General features: G+C 39.7%; 7 non-coding genes across 7 annotated transcripts; all 7 read right to left on the bottom strand.

The window, feature by feature from the left end:
- Nucleotides 1-4,488: 4,488 nt before the first annotated feature.
- trnat-cgu (transfer RNA threonine (anticodon CGU)) lies at nucleotides 4,489-4,561 on the bottom strand. The gene has a single exon. It is a non-coding gene; the product is annotated as a tRNA-Thr (tRNA).
- A 2,273-nt stretch (nucleotides 4,562-6,834) lies between these two features.
- trnam-cau (transfer RNA methionine (anticodon CAU)) lies at nucleotides 6,835-6,907 on the bottom strand. The gene has a single exon. It is a non-coding gene; the product is annotated as a tRNA-Met (tRNA).
- A 612-nt stretch (nucleotides 6,908-7,519) lies between these two features.
- On the bottom strand, nucleotides 7,520-7,592 carry trnat-cgu (transfer RNA threonine (anticodon CGU)). The gene has a single exon. It is a non-coding gene; the product is annotated as a tRNA-Thr (tRNA).
- Nucleotides 7,593-9,857: 2,265 nt separating this feature from the next.
- On the bottom strand, nucleotides 9,858-9,930 carry trnam-cau (transfer RNA methionine (anticodon CAU)). The gene has a single exon. It is a non-coding gene; the product is annotated as a tRNA-Met (tRNA).
- A 612-nt stretch (nucleotides 9,931-10,542) lies between these two features.
- trnat-cgu (transfer RNA threonine (anticodon CGU)) lies at nucleotides 10,543-10,615 on the bottom strand. The gene has a single exon. It is a non-coding gene; the product is annotated as a tRNA-Thr (tRNA).
- Nucleotides 10,616-11,596: 981 nt separating this feature from the next.
- On the bottom strand, nucleotides 11,597-11,669 carry trnam-cau (transfer RNA methionine (anticodon CAU)). Its single transcript has one exon. It is a non-coding gene; the product is annotated as a tRNA-Met (tRNA).
- Nucleotides 11,670-12,281: 612 nt separating this feature from the next.
- trnat-cgu (transfer RNA threonine (anticodon CGU)) lies at nucleotides 12,282-12,354 on the bottom strand. Its single transcript has one exon. It is a non-coding gene; the product is annotated as a tRNA-Thr (tRNA).
- Between the last annotated feature and the right edge of the window lie 664 nt (nucleotides 12,355-13,018).

Genomic DNA, 13,018 nt, shown 5'->3' with positions numbered 1-13,018 from the left:
TTCATTCTAAAGTAAAAAATATAGATATCGATACCGACCTTCACTTTTTGACAGTGACGTTGTAAGCACCGTGCCAAAATGTATGGTCTGAAAAACCACAACACCTGAGAAAAAAACAATGATTTCATTCTAAAGTAAAAAATATAGATATCGACCTTAAGATGTGGTATCCATCTTGACAAAAGTATGTATTGTTTGAAAGTCCAAAACATCTGAGAATTAATTGTCACTTCATCTTCAGACAACACTTTCTTTTTAAGAGACTTGCTGCCCCGTGTGAGGATCGAACTCACGACCTTCAGATTATGAGACTGACGCGCTGCCTGCTGCGCCAACGAGGAACATTTAAACGTTAAGCGTAAAGAAAAAATATCGATAACGACCTTCAGATTTTGACAGAGACGTTGTAAGCACTGTGCCAAAATGTATGGTCTGAAAGTCCACATCACCTGAGAAAAAAAACAATGATTTAATTCTAAAGTAAAAAATATAGATATCGACCTTAAGATGTGGTATCCACCGTGAGAAAAGTATGTATTGTCTGAAAGTCCAAAACCACTGAGAATTAATTTTCACTTCATCTTCAGACCACACTGTCTTTTTAAAAGCTTTGCTGCCCCGTGTGAGGATCGAACTCACGACCTTCAGATTATGAGACTGACGCGGTACCTACTACGCTAACGAGGAAGATTTAATCAGCAAATCGAAAGAAAAAATTATCGATACCGACCTTCACTTTTTGACAGTGACGTTGTAAGCACCGTGCCAAAATGTATGGTCTGAAAAACCACATTACCTGAGAAAAAAACTATGATTTCATTCTAAAGTAAAACAATTTGATATCGACCTTAAGATGTGGTTTCCACCGTGAAAAAAGTATGTATTGTCTGAAAGTCCAAAACAACTGAGAATTAATTTTCACCTTCAGACAACAGTCTTTTTATAAGCTTTGCTGACCCGTGTGACTGGTAGGAATAATGATTTTCTCTCCTTTGAAAATGATTCCGTTGATCTGTGATAGTTCATCACGATGGTTCCAGAATTCTGAGACGCTCTGAGGGCATTTTCTCCTCTCCTCAGGCCATCCATCCTGTATGACTTCCCTCAGCTGTGTGAGTTGTGAGTCCTTTTCTGTTTCTGCTTGGATCTCCTTCAGTTTCGTGTCACTAACTGGTAAGTTGCTGTACACAGTGTGCACTTGCATGTCCATGCCCTCACTGAGGCTGCTGTCCTTGTAGGTAAGAAACTTCCTGGAGAGTGTGTCTGCGACAGGGATGTCTTTGCCTGGACGGTGAGTGATTGTGAAGTCGTATTTTTGTAGTTGAAGGATCATTCTCTGTAGCCTTGGCGGGGCTGCAGCTAGTGGTTTCCTCATGATTGACTCAAGGGGCTTGTGGTCGGATTCCACAATGACTTGTCGTCCATATACGTACTGATGGAAACGTTTACATCCGAACAGAATGGCATAGAGCTCCTTTTCGATTTGAGCGTAGTTGATTTCACAGTCTGTGAGAGATTTGGAAGCGTAGCCGATGGGCTTTCCTTCTTGCAGTAGCACTGCACCTAGTCCATACTTCGACGCGTCCACTTGGAGTCTGAGCTCTTTGTTGGGGTCGTAGTAGGCAAGGATTGGTCCTGGTTCTCTCGTGATCAAGTCTTTCACATTCTGGAAAGCAATGTCGTGTTGCTTGTCCCAAAGAAACTCACTGGACTGCTTTAGCAGTTGACGCAGGGGTGCATTAGCATTGGAGAGGCTGGGTGCGAACTTGGCTAAGTAGTTGACCATGCCAAGCACTGTTTCCAGCTCTGCACGGTTCTTTGGTGGCTCCATTTCTTTTATGGCTGAGATCTTCTGTGGATCTGGCTTGATTCCATTCGCTGTGAGAAGATGTCCGAAGTAGCTGACCTCTGTAGCGCTGACTGTGCTCTTCTCGGGGTTGAGCCGGACTCCTCTCTCGCGGGACCTTTGCAGCATCGCGCGGAGGTTTCGGTCGTGCTCCTCTTTGGTTCGACCATAAACAAGGATGTCGTCCACAATTGCCACAACTCCGTCGAGGCCTTCATATACTTCGTCAATCTTTCGCTGAAACTCGTCTTGGGCTGAGATAATCCCAAAAGGCAGGCGACGGAACCTGTAGCGTCCAAACGGTGTGTTGAATGTTGTGAGCTTAGATGACTCTTCTGTGAGCTTGATAGCCCAGTAGCCTGATCTAGCGTCCATGACACTGAAGTAGTGTGCTCCCGCTAGCTTGTGCGTGATACCATCTAGCGTCGGTAAAGGGTAATGGGGCCGTTTGATAGCCTTGTTCAAGTCTCTTGGGTCGAGGCATACTCGGAGCTTGCCTGTGCGTGGTTTCTCCACCACCACTAACGCCCTTCAGATTTTGACAGTGACGTTGTAAGCACCGTGCCAAAATGTATGGTCTGAAAGTCGACATCACCTGAGAAAAAAACAATGATTTCATTCTAAAGTAAAAAATATAGATATCGACCTTAAGATGTGGCATCCACCGTGACAAAAGTATGTATTGTCTGAAAGTCCAAAACCATTGAGAATTAATTTTCACTTCATCTTCAGACAACACTGTCTTTTTAAAATCTTTGCTGCCCCGTGTGAGGATCTAACTCACGACCTTCAGATTATGAGACTGACGCGCTGCCTGCTGCACCAACGAGGCACATTAAAGCATTAAGTGTAAGAAAAAATATCGATACCGACCTTCAGATTTTGACAGTGACGTTGTAAGCACCGTGCCAAAATGTATGGTCTGAAAGTCCACAACACCTGAGAAAAAAACTATGATTTCCTTCTAAAGTAAAAAATATAGATATCGATACCGACCTTCAGATTTTGACAGTGACGTTGTAAGCACCGTGCCAAAATGTATGAGACTGACGCGCTGCCTGCTGCACCAACGAGGCACATTAAAGCATTAAGTGTAAGAAAAAATATCGATACCGACCTTCAGATTTTGACAGTGACGTTGTAAGCACCGTGCCAAAATGTATGGTCTGAAAGTCCACAACACCTAAGAAAAAAACTATGATTTCCTTCTAAAGTAAAAAATATAGATATCGATACCGACCTTCAGATTTTGACAGTGACGTTGTAAGCACCGTGCCAAAATGTATGGTCTGAAAAACCACAACACCTGAGAAAAAAACTATGATTTCATTCTAAAGTAAAAAATATAGATATCGACCTTAAGATGTGGTATCCACTGTGACAAAAGTATGTATTGTCTGGAAGTCCAAAACCACTGAGAATTAATTTTCACTTCATCTTCAGACAACACTTTCTTATTAAAAGCTTTCCTGCCCCGTGTGAGGATCAAACTCACGACCTTCAGATAATGAGACTGACGCGCTACCTACTGCGCTAACGAGGCACATTTAATCAACAAATCGAAAGAAAAAATTATCAATACCGACCTTCACTTTTTGACAGTGACGTTGTAAGCACCGTGCCAAAATGTATGGTCTGAAAAACCACAACACCTGAGAAAAAAACGATGATTTCATTCTAAAGTAAAACAATTTGATATCGACCTTAAGATGTGGTTTCCACCGTGACAAAAGTATGTATTGTCTGAAAGTCCAAAACCACTGAGAATTAATTTTCACCTTCAGACAACACTGTCTTTTTATAAGCTTTGCTGCCCCGTGTGAGGATCGAACTCACGACCTTAAGATTATGAGACTGACGCACTGCCTGCTGCGCCAACGAGGCACTTCTAAACATTAAGCGTAAAGAAAAAATATCGATAACGACCTTCAGATTTTGACAGTGACGTTGTAAGCACCGTGCCAAAATGTATGGTCTGAAAGTCCACAACACCTGAGAAAAAAACTATGATTTCCTTCTAAAGTAAAAAATATAGATATCGATACCGACCTTCAGATTTTGACAGTGACGTTGTAAGCACCGTGGCAAAATGTATGGTCTGAAAGTCCACAACACCTAAGAAATAAACAATGATTTCATTCTAAAGTAAAAAATATAGATATCGATACCGACCTTCAGATTTTGACAGTGACGTTGTAAGCACCGTGACAAAAGTATGTATCGTCTGAACGTCCAATACCACTGAGAATTAATTTTCACTTCATCTTCAGAAAACACTGTTTTTTTAAAAGCTTTGCTGCCCGGTGTGAGGATGGAACTGACGAACTTCAGATTATGAGACTGACGCGCTGCCTGCTGCGCCAACGAGGCACTTCTAAACATTAAGCGTAAAGAAAAAATATCGATAACGACCTTCAGATTTTGACATTGACGTTGTAAGCACCGTGCCAAAATGTATGGTCTGAAAGTCCACATCACCTGAGAAAAAAACAATGATTTCATTCTAAAGTAAAAAATATAGATATCGACCTTAAGATGTGGTATCCACTGTGACAAAAGTATGTATTGTCTGAAAGTCCAAAACCACTGAGAATTAATTTTCCCTTCATTTTCAGACAACACTTTCTTATTAAAAGATTTGCTGCCCCGTGTGAGGATCGAACTCACGACCTTCAAATTACGAGACTGAGGCGCTGCCTGCTGCGCCAACGAGGAACTTCTAAACATTAAGCGTAAAGAAAAAATATCGATAACGACCTTCAGATTTTGACAGTGACGTTGTAAGCACCGTGCCAAAATGTATGGTCTGAAAGTCCACATCACCTGAGAAAAATACTATGATTTCATTCTAAAGTAAAAAATATAGATATCGACCTTAAGATGTGGTATCCACTGTGACAAAAGTATGTATTGTCTGAAAGTCCAAAACAACTGAGAATTAATTTTCACTTCATCTTCGGACAACACTGTCTTTTTAAAAGCTTTGCTGCCCCGTGTGAGGATCGAACTCACGACCTTCAGATTATGAGACTGACGCGCTACCTACTGCGCTAACGAAGAAAATTTAATCAACAAATCGAAAGAAAAAAATATCGATACCGACCTTCAGATTTTGACAGTGACGTTGTAAGCACCGTGCCAAAATGTATGGTCTGAAAGTCCACAACACCTAAGAAATAAACAATGATTTCATTCTAAAGTAAAAAATATTGATATCGATACCGACCTTCAGATTTTGACAGTGACGTTGTAAGCACCGTGACAAAAGTATGTATCGTCTGAACGTCCAATACCACTGAGAATTAATTTTCACTTCATCTTCAGAAAACACTGTTTTTTTAAAAGCTTTGCTGCCCGGTGTGAGGATCGAACTGACGAACTTCAGATTATGAGACGACGCGCTGCCTGCTGCACCAACGAGGCACTTTAAAACATTAAGCGCAAAGAAAAAATATCGATAACGACCTTCAGATTTTGACAGAGACGTTGTAAGCACCGTGCCAAAATGTATGGTCTGAAAGTCCACATCACCTGAGAAAAAAACAATGATTTCATTCTAAAGTAAAAAATATAGATATCGACCTTAAGATGTGGTATCCACTGTGACAAAAGTATGTATTGTCTGGAAGTCCAAAACCACTGAGAATTAATTTTCACTTCATCTTCAGACAACACTTTCTTATTAAAAGCTTTCCTGCCCCGTGTGAGGATCAAACTCACGACCTTCAGATAATGAGACTGACGCGCTACCTACTGCGCTAACGAGGCACATTTAATCAACAAATCGAAAGAAAAAATTATCAATACCGACCTTCACTTTTTGACAGTGACGTTGTAAGCACCGTGCCAAAATGTATGGTCTGAAAAACCACAACACCTGAGAAAAAAACGATGATTTCATTCTAAAGTAAAACAATTTGATATCGACCTTAAGATGTGGTTTCCACCGTGACAAAAGTATGTATTGTCTGAAAGTCCAAAACCACTGAGAATTAATTTTCACCTTCAGACAACACTGTCTTTTTATAAGCTTTGCTGCCCCGTGTGAGGATCGAACTCACGACCTTAAGATTATGAGACTGACGCACTGCCTGCTGCGCCAACGAGGCACTTCTAAACATTAAGCGTAAAGAAAAAATATCGATAACGACCTTCAGATTTTGACAGTGACGTTGTAAGCACCGTGCCAAAATGTATGGTCTGAAAGTCCACAACACCTGAGAAAAAAACTATGATTTCCTTCTAAAGTAAAAAATATAGATATCGATACCGACCTTCAGATTTTGACAGTGACGTTGTAAGCACCGTGCCAAAATGTATGAGACTGACGCGCTGCCTGCTGCACCAACGAGGCACATTAAATCATTAAGTGTAAGAAAAAATATCGATACCGACCTTCAGATTTTGACAGTGACGTTGTAAGCACCGTGGCAAAATGTATGGTCTGAAAGTCCACAACACCTAAGAAATAAACAATGATTTCATTCTAAAGTAAAAAATATAGATATCGATACCGACCTTCAGATTTTGACAGTGACGTTGTAAGCACCGTGACAAAAGTATGTATCGTCTGAACGTCCAATACCACTGAGAATTAATTTTCACTTCATCTTCAGAAAACACTGTTTTTTTAAAAGCTTTGCTGCCCGGTGTGAGGATGGAACTGACGAACTTCAGATTATGAGACTGACGCGCTGCCTGCTGCACCAACGAGGCACTTTTAAACATTAAGCGTAAAGAAAAAATATCGATAACGACCTTCAGATTTAGACAGAGACGTTGTAAGCACCGTGCCAAAATGTATGGTCTGAAAGTCCACATCACCTGAGAAAAAAACAATGATTTCATTCTAAAGTAAAAAATATAGATATCGACCTTAAGATGTGGTATCCACTGTGACAAAAGTATGTATTGTCTGGAAGTCCAAAACCACTGAGAATTAATTTTCACTTCATCTTCAGACAACACTTTCTTATTAAAAGCTTTGCTGCCCCGTGTGAGGATCGAACTCACGACCTTCAGATTATGAGAGTGACGCGCTACCTACTGCGCTAACGAGGCACATTTAATCAACAAATCGAAAGAAAAAATTATCAATACCGACCTTCACTTTTTGACAGTGACGTTGTAAGCACCGTGCCAAAATGTATGGTCTGAAAAACCACAACACCTGAGAAAAAAACAATGATTTCATTCTAAAGTAAAACAATTTGATATCGACCTTAAGATGTGGTTTCCACCGTGACAAAAGTATGTATTGTCTGAAAGTCCAAAAACACTGAGAATTATTTTTCACCTTCAGACAACACTGTCTTTTTATAAGCTTTGCTGCCCCGTTGAGGATCGAGCTCACGACCTTCAGATTATGAGACTGACGCGCTGCCTGCTGCGCCAACGAGGCACTTCTAAACATTAAGCGTAAAGAAAAAATATCGATAACGACCTTCAGATTTTGACATTGACGTTGTAAGCACCGTGCCAAAATGTATGGTCTGAAAGTCCACATCACCTGAGAAAAAAACAATGATTTCATTCTAAAGTAAAAAATATAGATATCGACCTTAAGATGTGGTATCCACTGTGACAAAAGTATGTATTGTCTGAAAGTCCAAAACCACTGAGAATTAATTTTCCCTTCATTTTCAGACAACACTTTCTTATTAAAAGATTTGCTGCCCCGTGTGAGGATCGAACTCACGACCTTCAAATTACGAGACTGAGGCGCTGCCTGCTGCGCCAACGAGGAACTTCTAAACATTAAGCGTAAAGAAAAAATATCGATAACGACCTTCAGATTTTGACAGTGACGTTGTAAGCACCGTGCCAAAATGTATGGTCTGAAAGTCCACATCACCTGAGAAAAATACTATGATTTCATTCTAAAGTAAAAAATATAGATATCGACCTTAAGATGTGGTATCCACTGTGACAAATGTATGTATTGTCTGAAAGTCCAAAACAACTGAGAATTAATTTTCACTTCATCTTCGGACAACACTGTCTTTTTAAAAGCTTTGCTGCCCCGTGTGAGGATCGAACTCACGACCTTCAGATTATGAGACTGACGCGCTACCTACTGCGCTAACGAAGAAAATTTAATCAACAAATCGAAAGAAAAAAATATCGATACCGACCTTCAGATTTTGACAGTGACGTTGTAAGCACCGTGCCAAAATGTATGGTCTGAAAGTCCACAACACCTAAGAAATAAACAATGATTTCATTCTAAAGTAAAAAATATAGATATCGATACCGACCTTCAGATTTTGACAGTGACGTTGTAAGCACCGTGACAAAAGTATGTATCGTCTGAACGTCCAATACCACTGAGAATTAATTTTCACTTCATCTTCAGAAAACACTGTTTTTTTAAAAGCTTTGCTGCCCGGTGTGAGGATCGAACTGACGAACTTCAGATTATGAGACGACGCGCTGCCTGCTGCACCAACGAGGCACTTTTAAACATTAAGCGTAAAGAAAAAATATCGATAACGACCTTCAGATTTTGACAGAGACGTTGTAAGCACCGTGCCAAAATGTATGGTCTGAAAGTCCACATCACCTGAGAAAAAAACAATGATTTCATTCTAAAGTAAAAAATATAGATATCGACCTTAAGATGTGGTATCCACTGTGACAAAAGTATGTATTGTCTGGAAGTCCAAAACCACTGAGAATTAATTTTCACTTCATCTTCAGACAACACTTTCTTATTAAAAGCTTTCCTGCCCCGTGTGAGGATCAAACTCACGACCTTCAGATAATGAGACTGACGCGCTACCTACTGCGCTAACGAGGCACATTTAATCAACAAATCGAAAGCAAAAATTATCAATACCGACCTTCACTTTTTGACAGTGACGTTGTAAGCACCGTGCCAAAATGTATGGTCTGAAAAACCACAACACCTGAGAAAAAAACGATGATTTCATTCTAAAGTAAAACAATTTGATATCGACCTTAAGATGTGGTTTCCACCGTGACAAAAGTATGTATTGTCTGAAAGTCCAAAACCACTGAGAATTAATTTTCACCTTCAGACAACACTGTCTTTTTATAAGCTTTGCTGCCCCGTGTGAGGATCGAACTCAAACCTTAAGATTATGAGACTGACGCACTGCCTGCTGCGCCAACGAGGCACTTCTAAACATTAAGCGTAAAGAAAAAATATCGATAACGACCTTCAGATTTTGACAGTGACGTTGTAAGCACCGTGCCAAAATGTATGGTCTGAAAGTCCACAACACCTGAGAAAAAAACTATGATTTCCTTCTAAAGTAAAAAATATAGATATCGATACCGACCTTCAGATTTTGACAGTGACGTTGTAAGCACCGTGCCAAAATGTATGAGACTGACGCGCTGCCTGCTGCACCAACGAGGCACATTAAATCATTAAGTGTAAGAAAAAATATCGATACCGACCTTCAGATTTTGACAGTGACGTTGTAAGCACCGTGGCAAAATGTATGGTCTGAAAGTCCACAACACCTAAGAAATAAACAATGATTTCATTCTAAAGTAAAAAATATAGATATCGATACCGACCTTCAGATTTTGACAGTGACGTTGTAAGCACCGTGACAAAAGTATGTATCGTCTGAACGTCCAATACCACTGAGAATTAATTTTCACTTCATCTTCAGAAAACACTGTTTTTTTAAAAGCTTTGCTGCCCGGATGGAACTGACGAACTTCAGATTATGAGACTGACGCGCTGCCTGCTGCACCAACGAGGCACTTTTAAACATTAAGCGTAAAGAAAAAATATCGATAACGACCTTCAGATTTAGACAGAGACGTTGTAAGCACCGTGCCAAAATGTATGGTCTGAAAGTCCACATCACCTGAGAAAAAAACAATGATTTCATTCTAAAGTAAAAAATATAGATATCGACCTTAAGATGTGGTATCCACTGTGACAAAAGTATGTATTGTCTGGAAGTCCAAAACCACTGAGAATTAATTTTCACTTCATCTTCAGACAACACTTTCTTATTAAAAGCTTTGCTGCCCCGTGTGAGGATCGAACTCACGACCTTCAGATTATGAGAGTGACGCGCTACCTACTGCGCTAACGAGGCACATTTAATCAACAAATCGAAAAAAAAAATTATCAATACCGACCTTCACTTTTTGACAGTGACGTTGTAAGCACCGTGCCAAAATGTATGGTCTGAAAAACCACAACACCTGAGAAAAAAACAATGATTTCATTCTAAAGTAAAACAATTTGATATCGACCTTAAGATGTGGTTTCCACCGTGACAAAAGTATGTATTGTCTGAAAGTCCAAAAACACTGAGAATTATTTTTCACCTTCAGACAACACTGTCTTTTTATAAGCTTTGCTGCCCCGTTGAGGATCGAGCTCACGACCTTCAGATTATGAGACTGACGCGCTGCCTGCTGCGCCAACGAGGCACTTCTAAACATTAAGCGTAAAGAAAAAATATCGATAACGACCTTCAGATTTTGACATTGACGTTGTAAGCACCGTGCCAAAATGTATGGTCTGAAAGTCCACATCACCTGAGAAAAAAACAATGATTTCATTCTAAAGTAAAAAATATAGATATCGACCTTAAGATGTGGTATCCACTGTGACAAAAGTATGTATTGTCTGAAAGTCCAAAACCACTGAGAATTAATTTTCCCTTCATTTTCAGACAACACTTTCTTATTAAAAGATTTGCTGCCCCGTGTGAGGATCGAACTCACGACCTTCAAATTACGAGACTGAGGCGCTGCCTGCTGCGCCAACGAGGAACTTCTAAACATTAAGCGTAAAGAAAAAATATCGATAACGACCTTCAGATTTTGACAGTGACGTTGTAAGCACCGTGCCAAAATGTATGGTCTGAAAGTCCACATCACCTGAGAAAAATACTATGATTTCATTCTAAAGTAAAAAATATAGATATCGACCTTAAGATGTGGTATCCACTGTGACAAAAGTATGTATTGTCTGAAAGTCCAAAACAACTGAGAATTAATTTTCACTTCATCTTCGGACAACACTGTCTTTTTAAAAGCTTTGCTGCCCCGTGTGAGGATCGAACTCACGACCTTCAGATTATGAGACTGACGCGCTACCTACTGCGCTAACGAAGAAAATTTAATCAACAAATCGAAAGAAAAAAATATCGATACCGACCTTCAGATTTTGACAGTGACGTTGTAAGCACCGTGCCAAAATGTATGGTCTGAAAGTCCACAACACCTAAGAAATAAACAATGATTTCATTCTAAAGTAAAAAATATAGATATCGATACCGACCTTCAGATTTTGACAGTGACGTTGTAAGCACCGTGACAAAAGTATGTATCGTCTGAACGTCCAATACCACTGAGAATTAATTTTCACTTCATCTTCAGAAAACACTGTTTTTTTAAAAGCTTTGCTGCCCGGTGTGAGGATGGAACTGACGAACTTCAGATTATGAGACTGACGCGCTGCCTGCTGCACCAACGAGGCACTTTTAAACATTAAGCGTAAAGAAAAAATATCGATAACGACCTTCAGATTTAGACAGAGACGTTGTAAGCACCGTGCCAAAATGTATGGTCTGAAAGTCCACATCACCTGAGAAAAAAACAATGATTTCATTCTAAAGTAAAAAATATAGATATCGACCTTAAGATGTGGTATCCACTGTGACAAAAGTATGTATTGTCTGGAAGTCCAAAACCACTGAGAATTAATTTTCACTTCATCTTCAGACAACACTTTCTTATTAAAAGCTTTGCTGCCCCGTGTGAGGATCGAACTCACGACCTTCAGATTATGAGAGTGACGCGCTACCTACTGCGCTAACGAGGCACATTTAATCAACAAATCGAAAAAAAAAATTATCAATACCGAACTTCACTTTTTGACAGTGACGTTGTAAGCACCGTGCCAAAATGTATGGTCTGAAAAACCACAACACCTGAGAAAAAAACAATGATTTCATTCTAAAGTAAAACAATTTGATATCGACCTTAAGATGTGGTTTCCACCGTGACAAAAGTATGTATTGTCTGAAAGTCCAAAAACACTGAGAATTATTTTTCACCTTCAGACAACACTGTCTTTTTATAAGCTTTGCTGCCCCGTTGAGGATCGAGCTCACGACCTTCAGATTATGAGACTGACGCGCTGCCTGCTGCGCCAACGAGGCACTTCTAAACATTAAGCGTAAAGAAAAAATATCGATAACGACCTTCAGATTTTGACATTGACGTTGTAAGCACCGTGCCAAAATGTATGGTCTGAAAGTCCACATCACCTGAGAAAAAAACAATGATTTCATTCTAAAGTAAAAAATATAGATATCGACCTTAAGATGTGGTATCCACTGTGACAAAAGTATGTATTGTCTGAAAGTCCAAAACCACTGAGAATTAATTTTCCCTTCATTTTCAGACAACACTTTCTTATTAAAAGATTTGCTGCCCCGTGTGAGGATCGAACTCACGACCTTCAAATTACGAGACTGAGGCGCTGCCTGCTGCGCCAACGAGGAACTTCTAAACATTAAGCGTAAAGAAAAAATATCGATAACGACCTTCAGATTTTGACAGTGACGTTGTAAGCACCGTGCCAAAATGTATGGTCTGAAAGTCCACATCACCTGAGAAAAATACTATGATTTCATTCTAAAGTAAAAAATATAGATATCGACCTTAAGATGTGGTATCCACTGTGACAAAAGTATGTATTGTCTGAAAGTCCAAAACAACTGAGAATTAATTTTCACTTCATCTTCGGACAACACTGTCTTTTTAAAAGCTTTGCTGCCCCGTGTGAGGATCGAACTCACGACCTTCAGATTATGAGACTGACGCGCTACCTACTGCGCTAACGAAGAAAATTTAATCAACAAATCGAAAGAAAAAAATATCGATACCGACCTTCAGATTTTGACAGTGACGTTGTAAGCACCGTGCCAAAATGTATGGTCTGAAAGTCCACAACACCTAAGAAATAAACAATGATTTCATTCTAAAGTAAAAAATATAGATATCGATACCGACCTTCAGATTTTGACAGTGACGTTGTAAGCACCGTGACAAAAGTATGTATCGTCTGAACGTCCAATACCACTGAGAATTAATTTTCACTTCATCTTCAGAAAACACTGTTTTTTTAAAAGCTTTGCTGCCCGGTGTGAGGATCGAACTGACGAA

Source organism: Salmo salar, chromosome 02, assembly GCF_965601325.2.
Source record: "Salmo salar chromosome 02, fSalSal1, whole genome shotgun sequence".
Lineage (NCBI taxonomy): Eukaryota > Metazoa > Chordata > Actinopteri > Salmoniformes > Salmonidae > Salmo > Salmo salar.
The sequence above is the reverse complement of the archived record's forward strand: the minus strand, read 5'-3'. Positions and strand labels throughout refer to the sequence as shown.